Source organism: Sturnira hondurensis, unplaced genomic scaffold, assembly GCF_014824575.4.
Source record: "Sturnira hondurensis isolate 20B ecotype Veracruz unplaced genomic scaffold, ASM1482457v3 Scaffold0005563, whole genome shotgun sequence".
In the NCBI taxonomy this organism is placed as follows: Eukaryota; Metazoa; Chordata; class Mammalia; order Chiroptera; family Phyllostomidae; genus Sturnira; species Sturnira hondurensis.
This window is the reverse complement of record NW_028078194.1, coordinates 123,581-144,221: the sequence shown is the minus strand read 5'-3', so window position 1 is coordinate 144,221 and position 20,641 is coordinate 123,581. Positions and strand designations below refer to the sequence as shown.

The window sequence follows — 20,641 nt, the reverse complement described above, 5'->3', positions numbered from 1 at the left end:
ACACTGCCCAGGTCTGCCTCACCAGGCCTATCATTTCATGCATGAATCACAATCTGCATGCCAGAGGTCAGCGGCGTGGCTGAGAGAGCACTTCAGTTCAATCTGATTGGATGTGAAGTGTAAGGTCTGCTCTGGGGAACAGCAGGGTTCCAGAAATTAAGGTTTTTAATGACTTAAGGCAAGAACCTTATACCCCTCCCCTTATCCTTTAACAGAAATAGCTAGGAATAGAGTGTGAGGACAGAGGTACCATATGCTGGGAAAACGTAAGGTATTCAGAACTTTGCAAATGCCATGGTACATTGCCAATGCCATGACTTTGGGTTTTTTTTGTTATTTTTATTTTTATTTACTCTTTAAAATGTTTCCCAGTGATGCTTCTTAATAAAAGGCAGAAACTTTGCATCAGCTGAAGCAGAAATCCCTTAATGGTGCAGTAGCAAAAAACTATAAAACCCATCAGTAATGGAGTGGCTAAGAAAATTATGGTATATCCCTATATTATAATACCACACAGCCAATAAAATGAGCAGGGGCAGTATTGGTCCTAATACAAAACTCCTGTAGCATATTAAGTGAAAAAGAAACAATCAAGGAGCAGAACAAGAACATGAATCTTACCATATGTAAAAGGGGGGAAAAGGAGCCATGGAGATAAGTACATATAGACAGGCTTGTGTTTGTATTTGTGTTGTGTATCTATTAGCAGTGGTTGCCTCTGTGAAGGGGGATTAGGAATAGAAGGAACACTTGCTTTTCACTCCATGTTCCTTTGTAGTTTGAATTTTTTACACGTTTGTGTTAAACTTAAAAAGAATATGAAATTCCAATCACTAGGAAACTAAAAAATGAAGAAACAAAAACCCCTCACAAGAATCTTACCTGTATTAAAGCAAAACAGTAATAGAATTCCTTGCTATTTGTCTGTCCTCCCCTCCCCTTCCCTCCCTTCCCCTTCCCTCCCCTCTTTTCTGGCCAGAGTTTTGCAGTCATTAGGTAAAGTAGTCCATATTTGAGTTGTACTATTTCCCACATACTAGTGAAAGAAATGTTTTTTCAACAGTCTTTCAAAGACAGAGTATAAATCAGTTCATGACAGTGCCTAGACTGGAACTTAGAGTTACAGTGACCGTGCTCATTTTATAGTAATCCAATAGAAATTTCCACTTGACTCTAAGAAAATGAATGTGTAATAAAGACCAAAGAGGAAAATAACTTTACAAAAACAGTGTGAGATTTCTATGAGTAGCTAAGGTTAAGCCAATTATTTGAAAAACTGTGGGATCCTAAATTTGTAGTCAGAGAAAACAGGAGTCAGGATTATACCTGGGTGATCAGAATTGGGTGAGATTTAAGTTCTACTGTGGAGGAAAAAAGTTTATTGTGGGCAGGTCCTCATTCACTCTACCAGCTTTAGTGAGCCCTACTCAGGTGACGGTAGGCGCAGTGCAAGGTTCAGAGGTGCAAAGGGGCCTGGGGCCATTTCCCCCTTTGCCGGTGACATCCCGATTCTCCTTTGGGAAGGCACACACTCTCTATTCTGAGTTCATTCGGTTCCTTCAGGAGAGACTAACCTTGCACCCTGTCACCCAGGGCCACCACCAAGCACAGGTACTGGAGGCATACTTGGAATATCCTAAGCTCCTGGTCACAGTGTGGCACATGGGAGGAAAAGGAAAGCCACCTGGGACTTCCGTGGAAACATCAAGAAGATGAACATCTCCCTAAATGGAGGCTGAAGCTGTCAGAATGTGAGACCATCAGTGATCTGACAAGGAGGCCCACAGAAACACACAGAAACAAAGCAGGGTCAAGAGGGACAGATTCCGGGTGCCATTATTTGAATGCTAGATCCAGCTAATTGGACCTAGACCTACCCTTGGACTCTTTAAGTGCTGGGAACTAATAATAATTTCTTTTTCTTTTTTAGCTTAAGTCAGTTTGAGTAATGTGTTTGTCACTTGAAACCAGGATGCTCCTGACAAATAGATGAGATAAAAGATTATTCTTTCCTCTAAGGCCCTGCAGTCCTTTGGGGAGAGGCAGACACAGAACTGAGAATTAGTGACCTTACCATGGGTGCTATGACAAGGTGTGTACCTGGTGTGGTGGGAATAAGAAAGGTGCAGATAATGTGCTGAGACATCTTAGAGTTGTAAAGAATTTTAGTTTATCTGAACTAATCCCCTCGATCCAAATCCCAGACTTATCCAAGAGATGCAAAGTGACTAAGAATGCTTCTGGACTACCCTTCTAGTGTGAAAGCATTTTAAAATTCTTTTCTTCTAACAAAGATGATACATATTAATTATAGAAAATTTAGAAAATATAAGAAAGGCCAAATTTAGAAAAGAGAGGGGATGCCCCAAATGGAATTTATTTATAAAAAATTGTGTATTTATTTCTATATGTTTAAACTTGAGTCACCTTCAAAGTACTCTCCATTTGATGCAACATTTTTTCCCACTGCTCAAAACTGTTTTTGAATTTGTTGATTTTGATGCCTTTTAGTGCTTCTGCCATTTTTTTTGTTTCACCTCTTCTACATCAGCAAAAACATTTCCCTTTGAGGACTTTTTTTCATCCAGGGAAACAAACAAAAAAGTGTTGCTCGGGTGAGCAGGGAGGGTAGGGCACGAGGATCATGTTGTTGTTTTGTAGGGCACGAGGATCATGTTGTTCTGCCAAAAACTGCTGAACACTCAGCAGTGTCGACAGAGGCGCTCATAAATCACCCATCATGAAATGGTCAAAGAAAATTCACTTAAGCCACACTCAGCCTCTCACAACACCATCTAGACACAGATGGGCTTCTAGAACACTCATCGAGTGAGGAAAGCCTGTACTATAAGGAGCCCACCTCCAGTAGATAATTTTGTTTTGGGAGGTCTCTGCTTGTAGAAGAAAGGTCAAAGAATAAAATAAGAGTCCTCCATAATGTTCACTCATCAAAACACTAATCAGATCATGCCATGTCCTTGCGCAAACTTTTTCATGGCTCCCGACTGCTTCCTGACTACAGTTCTTCAGGCAGGTATTCACATACCTTAAGATATGACTCCTAAGCCATATTTCAAAAGCTATCTCCTCCTACTCATCAGTTCCAATGCATCTAATGCTGTAGATCTGGCTACCCTTCACTGAGGGGACCCTCTCCTGAGTCATTCTATGCCTTCACTATACTGTTCCCATTTTCAAGAATGACATTCTTCCCCATCTCTACCCGTTGACACCACTTCTTAAGGCTCAACTCCCAGTCCCTCCACAAAACCTTCCAAGCTTATCCCAGCGAATCTCTCTGGTTTAGGTTGTAGTTGGCTGTGAGGTGTCAGATGCCCCTGTGGGCTCCTTGAAGACAGAAACACGTCTCGTGCTCACTTCAGCAGCACACACACTAAAACTGGAACAACACGGAGAAAATGAGCATGGGCTCTGTGCAAGGGTAACACACAATCCCTGAAGCAGAGGCATGTGTCACCGAGCGTCCTCTCATCAGCCCCGCTGGGCCTCGCACATGTACGTCACCAATTAAATATTTGTGTGATAGCATTTTTCATGCATTAAACTTATAGTTTACTCATCTAGCTGGACTGTGTTTAACTGAGTCAGCGTCCCTCATTATGTTACTATACAGAAGTCCTCCCTTATTTGTAATCTCACTTTCTGCAGTTCCCATTACCCATGGTCAGCAGCAGTGCAAAGATATTAAGTGGAAAATTCCAGAAATAAACAATTCATATGTTTTAAATTACACACTGTTTGGAGGAGTATGATGAAATCTCAAACCATCCTGCTGCATCTTGCCTGGGATGTGAGTCATCCCTTTGCCCAGCGTATCCATGCGGCACACGCTACCTGCCTGACCGTCGCCTAGCTGCCGTCTCCATCGCTGCACGGACTATCATGGTGTGGCAGTGCTTGTGTTCAAATGACTTTTATTTTTCTTAATAATGTCTCATTTATCTCATTCATCTCATCACACACACAATGTACCATCTGATCTTTTTTGTTAATAGTTATTGTTGTTAACCTCTTACTGTGTAATTCATGAGGTGAACATTAACATAGGTGTGTGTGTATAGGGAAAACCATAGTATTGAATGATGGGTTTGGTACTATTCCAGATTTCAGGCATCCCCTGGGGGGGCTGTGGAAAAGGGGGGGACTACTGCATTAGCCATTCTGTCCTTGATCCCAGCCTTCCTCGGCAATCACAAAGAGGGTCTTGGGGAGTCGGATGGCATCTGCAGTCAACTTCAGTTTGAAATACAGCCTTTCAGTATTTTTTTGTTGGTGCGGAATTCCACACTATGTTTAGAGAAATTCTGCAAACTGATTTGAAATCGAACATTATAGTTTATTTCACGGAAACATGAATAAGGGTTATCCTAAAAAAAAACTGGACTATGTACATGTGTTTATGGTTTCCCCTCATGCTCCCTCAGCACACACAGAAATCTGTGTGTCGAGTGCGATCCTTTCCTTACCCAAACTCCATGAAATGAGTCTCTAGTGTACAATTGGCAAAACAATTTTGAAAGGAGCTTTAGAGCAGCTTGACTTGGTGCTGAAACCTCAGGGCGAGATGAACCAAGAGAGCCTTGTCCAACTGTTAAACTGCTTTTTATGCCCTTCACTCTGCCGGAGACAGCTGAAGCATGTCTCTCAGTGTGTTTCTTTACACACCGTGGGTACTTGGTATGAGGTCAACATCCAATACTTGCCAATAAATAAACCTCCACTACAAAATAACAAAAACAAAAATAAAAAAACTCCACTATATTTCCCAGCCTGTCTCACCATGTTTAATGTGAAGAAATACAGGAATATTTAGACCGTATGGGTTTTTTTAAGAAATGAGAGCTGTCATTTAAAATCGTTCTAAGGAGTGTCCATCTGCATCTCAAAGACAAGCCCAAGAACCTCTTTCATGGGTCACTGTGCTCACCACCTTCTGCTGGTCAGACTTTGAGCTGGACGCTGGGATACAGAGAAGGACTACACCTGTCACTGTCCTAGCAGCGCTGACAGTGCTGTGGAAAAGACACACCTCTAAAATAAACACCTTAATTCTGTGTAATCAGTGAATTCTGCGTATCACATGGAGAAAACAGAAAAGAAGGCTGCAGGGATGCTGGGGCTGAGCAAATAGAATAGACTTCACAGACTTCACAAGGCATGTGACATGTGAGCTGGATTTGGGAGGATAAACAGGACCTTGAAAGTGGACAGGGGACAAATGGCAGCCCAGGCAGATGGAGAGGTATGTGCAGAGGCACAGCAGCATGAAAAAACATGCTGGGTGTAGGGAATTACAAGTGCTTCAGGGATCACCACGGAAACATAAAGTGGGTGGCAGGGGAGAGGCGGGGTGAGGCTAGTGGGAAAGGAAGGACTGAGGTTACAAAAAATGTGGCTCGAGGTGAAGGCCAGAAGCTTCAGCTCTGCTCCAGCTGTGATGGGGAGCCAGTGCAAGGTCTGGAGCCATTAGCAGCCCAGCCAGACTTGAACTTTAAAATGCTTCTGTGTGAGAAAGTAACCATTGCTATTGGATAGTTTTGAGTTCATCTTGCAGATCCACTTACTCCTTGCTCTGTGCCCAGGAGGCTGACCTCGGCCGACAGCATCCATGGACTTCCTTCCCCCCAGCTAGCTTGTACTTGGCAGACTCTGGCAGGAAACCAAAGGGCAGGAGGAGCAGTTAGGTGCTGTATTATTCGGGGTTCTCCAGGGAGACAGCACCAATGGGAGAGTGCATTTATGTGGTTATATACACATATGTGAACGCATGTATCTAATTATATATGTATATAGTTCTACATATGTACATATATGTATATATGTATGAGAAAGAGAGAAATTTTAAGGAATAGCAGTATTTAACTATGGGGCTGACAAATTCAAAATCTGCAGGACAGGCAGGGGGGCTGGAGACCAAGGGAGACTGGTTGCGATCTTGAGACCAAAGGCAGTCCCGAGGCAGAATTCCTTCCTCCTCAGGATCCCTCAGTCTTTTTTCCTATTAATGCCTTCAGCTGATTGGATAAGGCCTTCCCGCATTATGGAGGGTAACCTGCTTCACTTGAAGTGTACTGAAGTTCGTGACATCTAAAAAATACCTCCATAGCAACATTGAGATTGCTGTTTGACCAAAAACTGGGCACTATGGCCTAGACAAGTTGATGTATAAAATTGACCGTTACAGGTACTTACTGACTTCACTCCCTCACTGCCAGGCTGTGAGTTGGTCCTGGCCACCATCCTTCCTGTTGGCTGGCACTGACCTGCAGCTACAGTTGTCTCCTTGACCTTTAGACACAAAAGTAGTACCAGCATCCTGTCACAGCCAACCCTCAATTCTCTTAAGCCTGTCCACAACTTTGTAAATAGTCCCTTCATTAGAGTCTCCTCAACGATACCACTTCATTATCCTATTTCTTTGCTGTCAGGATTCTGACAGTGACTCTTGTCATCAGAGGGTTCATAATCTAAAAAAAAGAAAAGAAAACAATGCATGAGCCAATCAGACACAAATCTTCAGTGGACTGTAAGCCCTACAGGGTGTGAATCATTGTTTTGTTCAGTGATCTATGTGTCTGTTACATAGTAGATGCTCAGTAAATATTTATTGAATGAATGAACAAATAGATCTTCAACTTTAGGAAAACAATCCTTAGAAGTTCATAGAGAAGACATATGTGAATCCTTGGCTAGAAGCCCCTAAGGAGAATAATATGTTTAACAGGGATAGTGTGTTCTAAAAATGAAAATTTAGAAAATAAAACCGCAAATGAATTTAATAAGAATAAAAGCAACTTTCTTGATAGGTCTGAAGGAAAAAATGTAGCTACATAGGTAGCTTTCTGAATGAAGAAACATATTTGAGAGAACACAAACAACAGAAACCTAGAAGAAGCAAGATGTGTTGCTTAGTTAAGGACAAATCCCAGACCGACATCCCCTTCTGTGAAATGTACCAGGCAGGCTATACAACCCAGACTGCGTGGAAACACTAACACGGACAGAAGGACCCTGTCAGCACAACACTGGAACAAGAGAGGGAACAAGGAGGGCAAAGGCTGGGGTGGTGGTGACAAAATCACCCAAGCGCCATTTGCAGTTCTCTTTTGAACAAGTCTTCAAGTGGCACCTGCAGGGTACTCACTATAAAGAGATGAATGATGCTCCGGGTGGGCAGAAAAACAGAGGCCACTGGCTAAAGTGGTTAAAGAAACTCATTCTCTCATCTCCAGAGAACCTCCAGACCAAGGCTCAAAGAAGTGGCAGATGGGATTTCCGAGACGTTACTGGTCACCTATTTCACCTCAGGGGTCTTCAAACACTGCCTCTCTGCCTGGAACAGCAAATGGGCCTTGCTGCCCCCCTGACCTTACCAGGCCCTCAGCAGGATCAGACCTCTCCTGGGAAGTCTTTCTGAGTCCTCAAGGCTGCTTAATGCCTTCCCACCTGCTCTCCCATGTGGTCCTTCTCTGAATGGCCTCCTAAGGGGAATCATGCTGAAACCTGGGAAAACAGCCCTGCAGGCTCCACTGCCTGTCTCCACAAAAGCCCAATTCATGAGACAGGTGCAGGTGAAAACAAAAGTGGTTTCATTTCAGGTGCTGGCAACCTGAGAAGATGGCAGGCTCATGCCTCAAAAACCATCTTAACGACTCAGGTAGGCTGAGGTTGTCATAAGGAAGGAGAGGGGGAGCAACAAGGAGAGGAGGGTGGGAAGTTCTCTACGTACAGGCTGGCAGGGTCAGTTCTAGTGAGGACCTCAAAGCTGGCCTGGTGTGTGTCATCCTGGTTTTACATCATCCCGGTTTTATGGTTGAAGGTCAGCAAATCTCCCAAAGCTGTGATGACTGAAAGTTAGCGTCTGTATCCTTTGAAGTTAGTTCCTAGGATTCTTATACAAACATGCAGTTTATCTACAAGCTCCATATTAGTCAGAGACAGCATTTATAGAAACAATGTCAAAAGAACAGTGAGGTGGGTTACAGTTCCCCACTATTACAATGCCATTCATCAGGGCCCTCCAGGCACAGCTGAGTTCAGGCTATAATCTTCCTGAGGGCAGAGACAAGGTCTTGTTTGTCACTCTCCCTAGTGCTCAGCCCAGTGCTAGCACATGGTAGAAATAACAGTACCAACCATGATAATTATACCTAATACACAGGCACACCTCATTTCATCACTCTTCACTTGACTGCACTTCACAGATGTTGCAATTTTTTTTTTACAAATGACAAGGCAAGTTTCTATCAGAAAATGATTATAATTGCTTTATTGGGATACTCGCTTTCCTGTGGTGGTCTAGAACCAAAACCACAATATCTGTAAGGTATGCCTGTACTGTATTAGTTTCCTAAGGCTGTTGTAATGAAGTCCCACAAACTGGTGGCTTAAAACAACGTAAATTTATCCTCACAGTTCTGGAGGTTAAAAGTCTGAAATCAAGGTGTCAGGGTAGCCATGTCCCCTCTGAAACCTGCAGGGGAGTCCTTCATGGTCTCTTCATAGGTTTTGGTGGTGACTGTCCATTCCTGGTGCTCCTCGGCTTGCAGCTGTGTAACTGCAGTCTCTGCCTCTCCAGTCACCTAACATTTTCCAGTGTCTTCACATGTGTCTTCATATGGCATTTTCCTGCTCTTAGAAGGACACCAGTCATATGGGGTTAGGGCCCACCCTTAAAGACCTCATCTTAGCTGGTTCACAACTGCAAAGAACCTGTTTATAAACAAGGTCACGTTCTCAGGTACCAAAGATCAGGACTTCAATACAGCTTTTTGGGGGACCCAATTTAACCCAAAACAGATGCACTGAGAGTTTATTGTGTGCAGGACTGCTCTCAGTGTTTCACATGTATTAACTCATTTAATCCTTACACACACTTGTGAGGTGGGCATGATAACCATACTTACTGGATAGACAAAGGAATTGAGGTAGAGAGAGGTAAAATAATTTGCCCCAGTCCAAATTTCAAATAAATTCAGGAGACAAGCCTTTTCCTTTTCCTTTCCCTTTTCCCCATCCCTCTCTCTCTCTTTCCTTCAACTTTCCCTTGAGTAATGGGAGAGCTAATTGTGGGAATGGCTTAGATAGCACTCCCAAACTGTAATATGCCTACAGACCACCTGATGATCTTGTGCACATGTAGATGCTGGATTCAATGGTCTAAGGAAGGAGAGGTGATTCTGCCCTTCCGACCAGCTCCTGGGCGCTCCTGCTGCTGAGGAGTACAGACCGCAACACAGAGAGCACTTGGTTCCCTCGATGGGGGAACCAAGGGGTTGGTTGGTTCCCAGGTCCCAGCCATAGCGGAGTGACGTGGGGTACTTTTTAAAATTACTGACACTCAGCACGCACTTAGCACCTGTTGACTCAGAGTTTCTAGAGTGGGGCTTCAGAATCTGTATTTTAAGGGAGGTGATTCTGAAGGGTATCCCAATTTGCAAATTACTGGTCTAGACAAACTGCTTGTTGATGTGAGTTGGCCTGTTACAATCCCTGATCTCATCGTAGCTAAGATCCAGACATTTGAGTTAAAGGCTGGTGATTAGAACACTGAAAATGGTTACGTAACTATATCCAAAAAATATATCAACCCAGAGGTTGAGTGGACTGAGCTTGCCCTAGGCAAGATACATTTAAGTGACTTACAAAAAATCAGGAAAAGTATACTTACCTGTTCTAGGTGGTAAAAGGCTGGGCGGGAGAACTAGTGTGATTACTAAAAGAAAATCAAGATTTACTAGGCTAAGACAGTGAGCTCAAAGAATAGTAAGATTAAGTCCTACAATCAGGTTTATACAATGGATTATAAAGGGTGGATAAAGCCTGTCTTGATAATTTTTTATATACAAAGAACCTAGAAGTTTTAGCTCATCACTAATTTAATATAAACCAACAATACAATGCAACTATCAAAACATTTCATAAGCCATTTAAATCTCTATTTCTACTCATAGAGAAAGGCACAGAGAATAAAGGTTACAGCTGCAGTTTCCCTGCCTGGACAGAGCAGAGCAAGGAGGCCCTGTTCACACTGGGGAGCTGAGCGTTAAGGGTGGCATTGATTGTGCCCTGTGGAGAAAGATCAGGCTGGCAAAGAGTTTGTAAGGAACAGCCCATAGAGCATGGATGGAAAAAATGGATACTGCCTTGGGTTACAGAAGACAAAGAATATTTGACCTCCATCTAAAGGTACTTGGGAGCTTGTCTGAAAGAGGAAGGACCTTGTTCTAAGTAGCTTCAAAGAGGCAGAAGGAGGATCAATGGATGGAAAGTTGGGGGGGGGAGATATTTTAGCATACACGGAATGTTCTCAGACTTGATCTGGTTAACAGTGGAATGAGAGGCCTGATGGAAGATTAGCTCCGTGTTCCTCCAAGTATCCAAGGAGCGGTGTCACAGAGAGGGTTCTGTTCATCGTGTGGAAGGCTGGGCTAGGTGACACGCTTTGCCTGAAAAGGGTTCGTGATTTTGACAATATGCATTCATATTGACAAAGATGCATTCATATATTATCATAAGTTTGCTTCATCTCTCCAAAGATTTAGTTTTTGTTGACTCTCAAGAATGGAATAATTGTGTCCAGATTTTACATCCTTCTTTTCCGGTGGTTTGACGCTGCTAAAAATAACATTTTGTCATAAGAAGAGTATGCATAATTTTAGTCAATATCTTAATTATGCACCTATTATTAAAATATTGAATAAAGATAATAGCTAACACATACAGAACTGTGCTATGAGTCATTGATTTTAGCACAGATTAGCTCTTTTAACCTTAGCCACAACCCAGTAACTCTGTGATGGCATTGCCCCTACTTTTTAGAGGAGGAAACTGAGTCACGAAGACATCATGTGCCTCCCTGAGGTCACACAGCTAGCAAAGGGCAGAGCCAGGACTCACAGCCAGACAGCCTGTTTCCAGGGTTGCTCCTCTTAGCCATTCTTCCACACTACCTCTTTACGCCACATTATAAGATATAGGCTCAGGGCTGACTACCTATTAGGCACAATTCCCAAATCCCAAGGATACCTTCAGAGGTCCACCAAACGTTTAATTTCTTTCAAAATCAGAAGAAGAAAAGATGAATGTAGGGTTGAAGAAATGTTTCCCCCCATTTTGGTGGGAGAAGTCCCATGAACATCAGTAGGTAGTCCTGCCAGTTCCACCTGTTCCAAATTTTCAAAATGCATTTCTTTAAAAAGGGAGCATTTCCCCCCTGTTTTCCCCACATCCTTCCATGTATAATTTCTGACTTCTAATAATGACCTGCCACCAAATTCAACTGGTGACTGGTTACAAAAGCTGTGTTCCATCCACTTCGACCTGACAGCCTGAGCCACTGGCACTGACTGAAGCTGGAACACTCAGAGCATGGATGAGAAAAATGGATACCTGCTTTGGGTTACAGAAAACAAAAGAGTCTGGGAGTAACTTGCTATTTTTTTTCTGAGCAGCTTCGGAAGGGCAAATGGTTACAATCACACTTTCAAAAGGTGGTATTTTTAACTCTGCCTTGTGATTAAACGGATGCCCCTCTTTCTTTGAGGTGACATGAGGGGAAAGGGAGTGATGAAGAGGAAATTCCAGGTACAGGCAAGAGCATGATCAAAGGCATGGAAACGGGGAGAGGGGAGAAATATGAATCCAGCATGGGTGGGGGAGAAGGTGAGTGTGGCAGGGCAGAAATGAATTTACTCAACCTCCTTGCTCAAAGAGTTGGAGAGAGGGAGTAGTGCGGGGAGGCGGTGTGAGTTAGTGCAAAAGGAGCGCAAAATCCACTTGGGCTGAAAAAAGCTTTTGTCTGGCAGAAAAAATATTTGCTCAGACACTGATGCACAGAGCTTTGGGGGTTGTAAAAAAAAAGTTTAGAAGGCAACAAAACTGCTTGTCAGGAAAATAACATTTGCCCCAGGCTGATAATTAAAAAGGAGGCATGACTGCTTTTTTACAACACAGTTGTAAAAAACAGCCTAGAAATAGAAAGAACGTAGGCAAGGAAGGCTACCTTCTAGAAAAATTTGATCTGCTTAATGTGTAAAAGAATCTGGAAAGTGGATTTGCAGATGTGAAAAGCCCGAGAGCATACAACTGAAAGTCTGAAAGCTGTGTATGGGTTAACAGCTCAAAAGGTTAGAGATGATGAGGATTTTATAGCTCAGAGATCCAAGGGGAAGGAATGTGCTCAAAGAACAGTAAAGGTGTTTTTAGAGGAAACGTTTTCTTGGTAGTAGTACTTGCTCTTAGGCTGGGGCAAAGGAAGGCCTCTACCTCGGCCCTGACCTTCAGGGCCTCACATTTTGAATCACCTTCCTTGAAATTTTCTATCTTTTTTGGTCTAGAAACTGGACGGGGACCCACTTGGTTCTAATTCTGTCTTTTCCTCTGTGTAGTGTTCTCTGACCGTCTGCCTCACGCCTTCGATGACAACCAGATGCCCCATAGGAGGTCTGGAACTAAAGTCTCCAGGATCCTCCCAGGGGCCTGTGTGGCCTGGCTCTGGTTCCAGGAGGATGATCCAAATTGTTCCAATGTGGGGTCTTTCATGGGATCACCCTGGACAGGACCTATGACCACCCAAACAGATGTGGGTGGCTAAAAATTTTTTTAATGGTTTTATTAAGATGTAATTCACACACAATATAGTTCACCCACTTAAAGTGTATAACAGTTTACCCAAAAAGTATTTGCCTGACATATTTCAGAAGGATTCTTGCCTATAGATCATATTGAAATGAATGTACAAATAGAGGCAAGAATTATGGTGTCCTGCAATCAGTTATCTACAAATTAAAGTCGGTAAAACTTCAGTATATTTTTACTAGAGTGCCAGGAGCAGGGGATAGAAGTAATAGTGGAGATGTGATATTGAAACGGTACAAGCAAAAATGTCCCAACACTGATGGGGAAAAAAAACCAGTCTTCAAATGGAAAGTTCCATTAAGTCTACAGCAGGAGAAATTGAGAACACACTCTTGGATAGATTATGTAAAACTGCAAAGCATCAGAGAAAAAGTGAACATTCTAAAAGCTGTCAGAGGGAAAAGAACATAATATCTCCAAGGAATGATGATGACGATTATAACTGAGTGACTGCTAAGCAGGCAGTACATACACCAAGTTTTAAAACACTACTTCAATTAATTCTCATAATACGCTGCCAGGAAGTCATTATCTTCATTTTACAGAGGGCAAAACTGAGTTGAAGAGAGAAGGCAACATGTTTAAGGTTGTGAGTCCAACAGCGGCACAGGATTCAAAGTTGGATCTGATTCCAAAGCCCTTGCCTGGGTTGCTTGTGCAACACTCTTGGTGTCATATCTAAAAAACCATCGCCTAACCCATGGTCAGGAAGCTTTATATTTAATAATTCTAGCTCTTTCCTTGAGGTCTTTCATCCATTTTTATTTAATTTTGTGTATGCTAGGCGGTAGGAGTCAACTTCTTTCTTTGAATGTGGATAGCCAGTTGTGCCACCTTTACTGAAAATACTATTCCTGCCCCTGTTGAATTGTCACGGCATCCTTGCAAAAATCACCTGGCCGAAAAGGTGTTGTTTTCATTTATGTTTTTTGATTCTCAGTTCTACTCCATTGTCCTACGCCTGTCCATACTTGGTTTTTAATATCTGTCACAGCTGAAGAGATAAACCCAAAAGATAATTAGATCTGAGAAAGAGTGAAGATACAGACAATATAAAATGAAATCATCTTAACCAAGTGGCTAAATTATTAACATTACGAAGACTGAAGCAGCCTTTATTTGGCAAATAAACTTTTTATTATAAAATGATGACATAAGATGCTAAGGAATGTTTAAAAATTTGACCCCATTTTGACTGCCATTTACAAAGCTACACCTGCTTCTTGTGAGTATTTGTCTGCTTGTTTTTCATCCGTTCTTTTACTTTCTACCTTTCTCTGTTCTGCTGGTTTTGTTATATCTTTGAAAACAACATATGTTGTTTTCTCATATCTTAAAGACTACGAGTCCAAGAGTGTAACTAAAAAGCTCATGCCACTGACTTTTGTGATTACTGATTTATGCTTTCCCTCAAATTATTTTCACATGTTATAGGCTGTTTGCCTTGCTTTTTTTCATGTTTGCCTTCTATTTTCTTGCTTATTTTGGATTAATTAAAGTTTTTCTCATTCCATTTTTCTGCCCTATCAGTTTGGAGCATATACCAGGGTGGGCATAAGTAGGTTTACAGTTGTGAGTAGTCAAAAGACAGAGTTTACTCTGGTATTTTTATTTACTCATTATTGCATTATTTATTTGCACTACCACTGTAGACCTACTTTTGCCCGCCCCTCATGCACTGCATAGGAATCACGATAACAGAGATGGCTCCATTTATCAGTTGCTTCCTATGCCAGCCCACGCTGGACGCAGCACACCCAGGCCCTTGTTCAATTCCCTAACGACAGGTTACGTCACTTGTCCAGGGGCAGATGGCCGCAGAGCTGAAGGGAGAACTTGGTATTCCCGATTCTGAACGCAGGCAGGCCTTGCCCACCACACACAGACCAGGCTACATTGCCAAAGCAGCCTCTCCAAACCAGTCATATGAACCGACCACTTCTAGTTAGCCTGCCTCCAGGTTCCCTGCGCCAGCCAATAGCCTCTCATCAGAAGACACCTGAATCCGTTCCTTTCTGTCACTATAAAGCTTATCCATTCCTGCCTGCCTTTGAGTCCCTGCCAAACTCAAGCAATGGTGACTGACTCCCCGGCTATGAGCAAATTCTGAAGAAAAAGCAGGTTTTCCTTTGGCTACCAAATAAGGCTACCCACTTTTTTTTTTAATTGCAGTTTTTATAATTTTGGGTTTTAGAAATTCCCTTTAATTCTTTTTCAAAACTGCCTGGTCATTTTTATATCTTCTTGTTCTTTCGCTATCTGTCTGTCTGTCTCTCTGCTTTTTTCTGTTAGCATATTAATCATTAAATCATTTACCCAATGATTCCAGTATGTGAAGTCATTAAGAGGCTACTTGTATCATCGGTTGCTTCTGTCGTCTCTCACTCATGGTATCTTATTTTCTAGAATGTTCCTTGATTTATTTTTTTTAATATTTTATTTATTTATCTTTAGAGGGGAAGGGAAGGAGAGAAACATCAATGTATGGTTGCCTCTCGTGAGTCCCCCGCTGGGGACTGGCCTGCAACCCAGACATGTGCCCTGACTGGGAATCGAACCGTGATCGTGTGGTTCGCAGCTCCGCGCTCAATCCACTGAGCTACACCAGCCAGGGCTGATTTATTTTTTATTATTATGAGCCTAAATGTGTTGTGTTTTCTGTGAGTTGCCTGAGGCTTGACCTGTGGTCACATTCTCTAGGAAAACATTTTTATTTGCTTCCTCTGGGCACCTGGGAAAGTCCAGAGTCATTGAAGTTGTGTCCTTCTCAGCCAGATAGTGATGTTCTTCTGCTCAGGAATGCCTGAGGCATTCACCCAGGAGAGACTGACTCTTACTGAACCCCACAGACAATACCCCTCCCTCCACCAGGGCCAATGTTGTACCTGGACTGGCCCGGCACAAAACCATCAGGGAAACTTGAAGAACAAGATTTATTACTCATAAGTACGGGAATGTGTATGAGGCATGGCGCGCCCAGGTACCGCACAGTAAGGTTGTGGTAGAGAGAGACGAGGGGAGGAAGTGTGCCCTCGGGGCTCTGCCTTTGTTAGGGTTTGAGTGTGGGGTGCTAAGGTATCATGAATGTGCTTTTTATTGGCAAATTTAAAGCATAAGAGTGGAAATTAGGGCGTGAAACTAGGGAAGCAGAGTCACTCAAGCATCAGTTATCCAGAACTTTCTAAAAGGGGAGCTTCATACCTCGCGGCGGGGGTGGGGGGGTGGGGGTGACCTGGTTGGTTCCTCACCTAGCTGTTTTTCTAGTAACTGTGTCGTAACACTTGCAACATGATTATTCAAGATAGATATCTTTGAAATGAATGCCCTGGCAATGAAAACCTTAATGTCAGACACTTACATGACAGAAGTTCTCCCTGGGAGTTTTTCTACCTACGTGGCAGCATGCGCACTGAACTCTCTTTAGGCAGCGCTGTGTGAGAGTGAAACCGTATGCTATTGCTTTTGCACATATTTAAGAATCAAATGTGTTAGCAATAATGTCTCAAACTGAATATGTAGTTAGGCGTGGAGTATTTGATCAGTACCTTCTAAATACCTAAAAGACTAAAAAATAATTATCCTTTAATATAGAAGAAGTGATTACAATATATGACAAATATATTCTAACAAACATAATAGAACTTAAGGTCCCCTTATGTAGAATAGAAACTAAGTTTAAATTAGTCTATATTTTTTCTAGCTGAATAAATATGGCAGGTCTGTCTAGAATGTATCCAGGCATGTAATAGGAAAAATAGAGACATTTATTGAAGTAGGTACAAGAGACAAGAAACATTTACATAGAACAATGACGCCTCAGTCCCCTTCAATGTAGGCACCTTGGGACCTCACACAGTTCTCCCAGCGTCTCTTCCACTGTTCAAAACCCTGCAAAATCCTTTTCTGAAAATGCCATCAGCTGCCCCCTGAGAGTTTCCTGAATCTTATCAATGCCCTGAAATCTGTTCCCTTTCAAAGGTGATTTTAGTGTTGGGAAAAGCCAGAAGTCGCAGGGCACCAAATCCGGGCTTTAGTGGGGCTGAGTCACCTGGGTGATTTGATGTTTCACCTAAAAACTCTGCACCAGATGTGATGCATCAATGGGCACGTTGATGTGATGAAGCTGCCAATCATCAGTCACCCATAGCTGCGGCCTCCTGAATTATCCAAATAATTTCTGTGGAGGAATGTTTAAGCTTAATGCACAATTTGATGCAGATATAGTGCTCTACTTGCTTAGTCATTTTGAATGCCACGGCCACACAATACACAAGCTCACTGAATGGCATCTACCACCCCCAATGACTAGTACAGTGAAGTCATCATTGTTCACACACGTGCATTTCAGTCCATGTTCCTTGGCTGCCAGGTTACACTGATGTTGTGCAAACCATTCTCATTATATTAACAATGATTTGGCTTTTTCCAGACAGACCTCCTATACGTACACTGGGGATTAATGCATAAGAGTTTTCACTGATGGGACACAATCAACATAAGTTAGAGAATGTTGCTTTGGTATCTTGTGAGAAGACAGTTAGGAAAAAAAACTCAGGAAAACTGACATAAGAAAATCAGCAAGAGGTACTGACATAGGAAATTTTTGTTTATATTAAGAATACTGAGGTAATTTCTATATATGATTACCTCAGATCTGAGGGTCTCTACTGGCAAATTCTCTGAAGTTATATACATAATTTATTAATTTTAGCTAACTTAAAGTCTTCATGATGTGATGGCAATTTGGTGCTAAGCAAATTTTCATTCTGTGTTGCTTCACAGAAGAGGGTCCCACTTTATACACACTGTACTAAAAATACATTCTTTGAAAACAGGAACATTACAGTTCTTCCTTCAGTCACGTCCTTGTCTGCTAGCCTGGCGTCGGCACACTTTACCAATGTAGCTCGTACCACAGACGACGTCTGGTCCAGCATCCAATTTCTTTTCCCAGCTTGCCCTGGAAAAAGACAGTGGTGTTTCTGTAGTCTGTCATCTGTCTCTTCAGATGCTTGCCTGACCTCATTATCCAGAATACTCCAAAAACACTCCTTCACAGCACTGAGTTTGTGAAGGAGCCGGAGACTCCCTTAGAAGTGACAAAGCAACATTGAATGCTCTGTCTAGCCAGGCCAGGATTATACAGTTGCCAGGTTGCTATTGGTTTAATGAAAACACATGAGCAATGTGCTGGCCACAACCCCCTGTTCCTGAAACCCTGCTGCGAACACTTCTATAAAAGAAGCAAAAACTAAGAGAACAGCCAACCCCTTGGCTGGCGTACCGCCCACTAGCTGTTCTTCAGGAAGTGCTTTATATTTAACAAGTGGTCACAAAGCCCCGAGGGTGCAGCCACCTCCCCAGAGTGCCAGCTAGTGAGCCTATTGACCAAACATTCGTCCTTACCGTAGGGTGACACCTGGATTACTGTGACTGATTTCCTGGTCTTCCAATTGCTGGCCTTGGGGGAGTCTCTCGACTTGTCTGATCCTCAGTGTTCTCTTCTGCCAAATGGAGTTAGTAAGTATTGCACATGGCTGTTGTGAGGCTTTGTGCAAGCCTCACAACAATAGATCTTCAGAAAAGATCTAAAAACAGGCACTTGGCGACTATTAGATTTCTTTCTTTGAGTCAGGGGTACAGGATCTAGGGTGGCCCCTCTTTATGATCCCAAAAGTACTCTGGCTGACACCGTTGGTGTTGCTAACCCAGCAAATAGCCATACACCCTTCCTCTTGGTAGGAAACACTGATTTTATTTGCATGATATTTGAGTTTGGCTTCTCCTGAGGACAGAGCCTGAGACAAGACTGGTGTGCAGGTCTTCCAGGGGATTGGTCATGAGGGTCTTGGGAAGTAGGGCAGAGAAGGAAAAATATCCCATTGAAAGGACACTGCTGTGAACAGTGGAGTTGATTCCATCAGGACCTTCTGAGAAGCATGCAGAATGCCCCTCAAAGGACAAGATGCAGGAGCATTTCCCCACTATTGATGGGACACAATTAACAAAGGTCAGAGACCAAGTTCCATCCTGCACTCGTTAAAGACTGGGGGTGTTAACCCCCTACACTTTCAAGCTATCCAAGTCCACCAGCTAACTGAACCCATGATCATTACCTGCAGTTTTGGAGCAGCCCAGGGGAGAAAGCAAGATTGTATACTTGAAGCAAGAAGCTCTCAGGAAGAACTGAGTCAAGGTCTATACAGACTTTTCTGGGGGAATGCCAAATGGTGGATGACTCCGGTGCTGCGAGAGGGCCTAGACACTTCCGCGGCCTGGGGCCCATGGAATAGGAGGCCATGGCACCTTCTGTGGAGGATTTGGCAGTGGAATCCCTGGCCAAAGTTGCAGCCAGGGTCATGGAGCTCACAGAGGCAAGGCCCAGGACAAGGAGTGAATAGCTGCTGCCAAGCTGGGCTGCCTGGTAAAGGACATGGAGATCAAGGCCCTGGAGGAGGTCTATCTTTCTCCCAGCCCATCAGGGCATCTGAGATCATTGACTTTTTCCTGGTGGTTTCCCTGAAGGACGAGGTTTTGAAGATTATGCCCGTGTAAAAGCAGACAAACACTGGCCAGAGGACACAGCTTAACCCATTTGTCACCACTGGGGACTACAAGGGACATGGTGGTTTGGGTGTTAAGTGCTCAAATGAAGTAGTCACTGCCATCCATGGGGCCATCATGCTGGCCAAGCTCTCTCTTGTCCCTGTGTGGCGAGGGTACTGGGAGAACAAGATCAGCAAACCCCATATTCTCCCTTGTGGGGTGACTGGGCACTGTAATTCTGTGCTGGTATGCCTCATCCCTGCCCCGGTGCCCAAGAAGCTGCTGATAATGGCTGGTATCAGTGACTGCCACACCTAGGCCAGGGGCTGCCCTGCCATCCTGGCAACCTCACCAAGGCCACCTTCGATGCCGTCTCTGAGACCTACAGCTATCTCATCTCCACCTCCGGAAAGAGACCGTGTGCACCAAGTCTCTCTGTCAGAGGTTCACGGACCATCTCGTGAAGACCCGCCCCAGGGTTTCTGTGCAGAGGACCCAGGCTCCAGCTGTGGCCACCACATAATTTTATACAAGAAAAATAAAGTGAATTAAGCCTTTAAGAAAAAGGTCTATGTGAAACTGCCTACCCCAGCTAGTTAATTTTCAGGACCTAATGAAAAATAAAAGGATAGGGTTCTCTGTTTTAAAGAAATTATTAAGAATTTCAAGACAGCAAGAGAATAGCATTAAAGCAAGTATACATGGTCTGTCCGGAAAAAGTCCAGCCATTGTTATTATAGCGAGGACATTTCACCCGATATTGGTGTAACCTGGCAGCCAAGGAGAGTGGACTGGAATGCACATGCGTGAACAATGAAGACTTCACTGCACTAGTCAGTGGGAGACCTAGATGCCATTGAGTGAGCATGTGTGCTGTGTGGCTGTGGCATTCAAAATGACTGAGTGAGTAGAGCAAAAAATCTGCATCAAATTTTGCGTTGAGCTTGAACATTCCTCCAAAGAAATTATTTGGATGATTCAGAAGACCACAGCTATGGGTGACTGGTGCTTGGCAGCTTCATCATGACAACACGCTCACAACACGTGCATCACGTCTTGTGTAGGGTTTTTTTGGGAAACATCAAATCATCCAGGTGACTCAGCGCCCCAACCCCCCACAGCCCAGATTGGGTGCCCTGTGACGTCTGGCTTTCTCCCAAACTAAAATCATCTTTGAAAGGGAAAAGATTTCAGACCATTAATGATATTCAGGAAAATACGATGGGGCAGCTGATAGCAACTGGGAGGATTGTGCAAGGTCCCAATGTGCCTACTTGGAAGGGGACTGAGGTGTCATTGTCCCATGTACAATGCTTCTTGTATGTTGTATCTTCTTTAATATGTGTCTCTATTTTTCGTAGTACATGTCTGGGTACTTCCTAGACAGAACTTTGATATGCGCACACACACACACACACACAGCCTATAAGCCACT

General features: G+C 43.3%; 1 non-coding gene and 1 pseudogene across 1 annotated transcript; both read left to right on the top strand.

Moving 5' to 3' along the window:
* Positions 1–3,370: 3,370 nt before the first annotated feature.
* Positions 3,371–3,477, top strand: LOC118988041 (U6 spliceosomal RNA). Its single transcript, XR_005066703.1, has one exon. It is a non-coding gene; the product is annotated as a U6 spliceosomal RNA (small nuclear RNA).
* Positions 3,478–18,887: 15,410 nt separating this feature from the next.
* LOC118988019 (40S ribosomal protein S2-like) lies at positions 18,888–19,729 on the top strand (annotated as a pseudogene).
* The last annotated feature ends 912 nt before the right edge of the window (positions 19,730–20,641 follow it).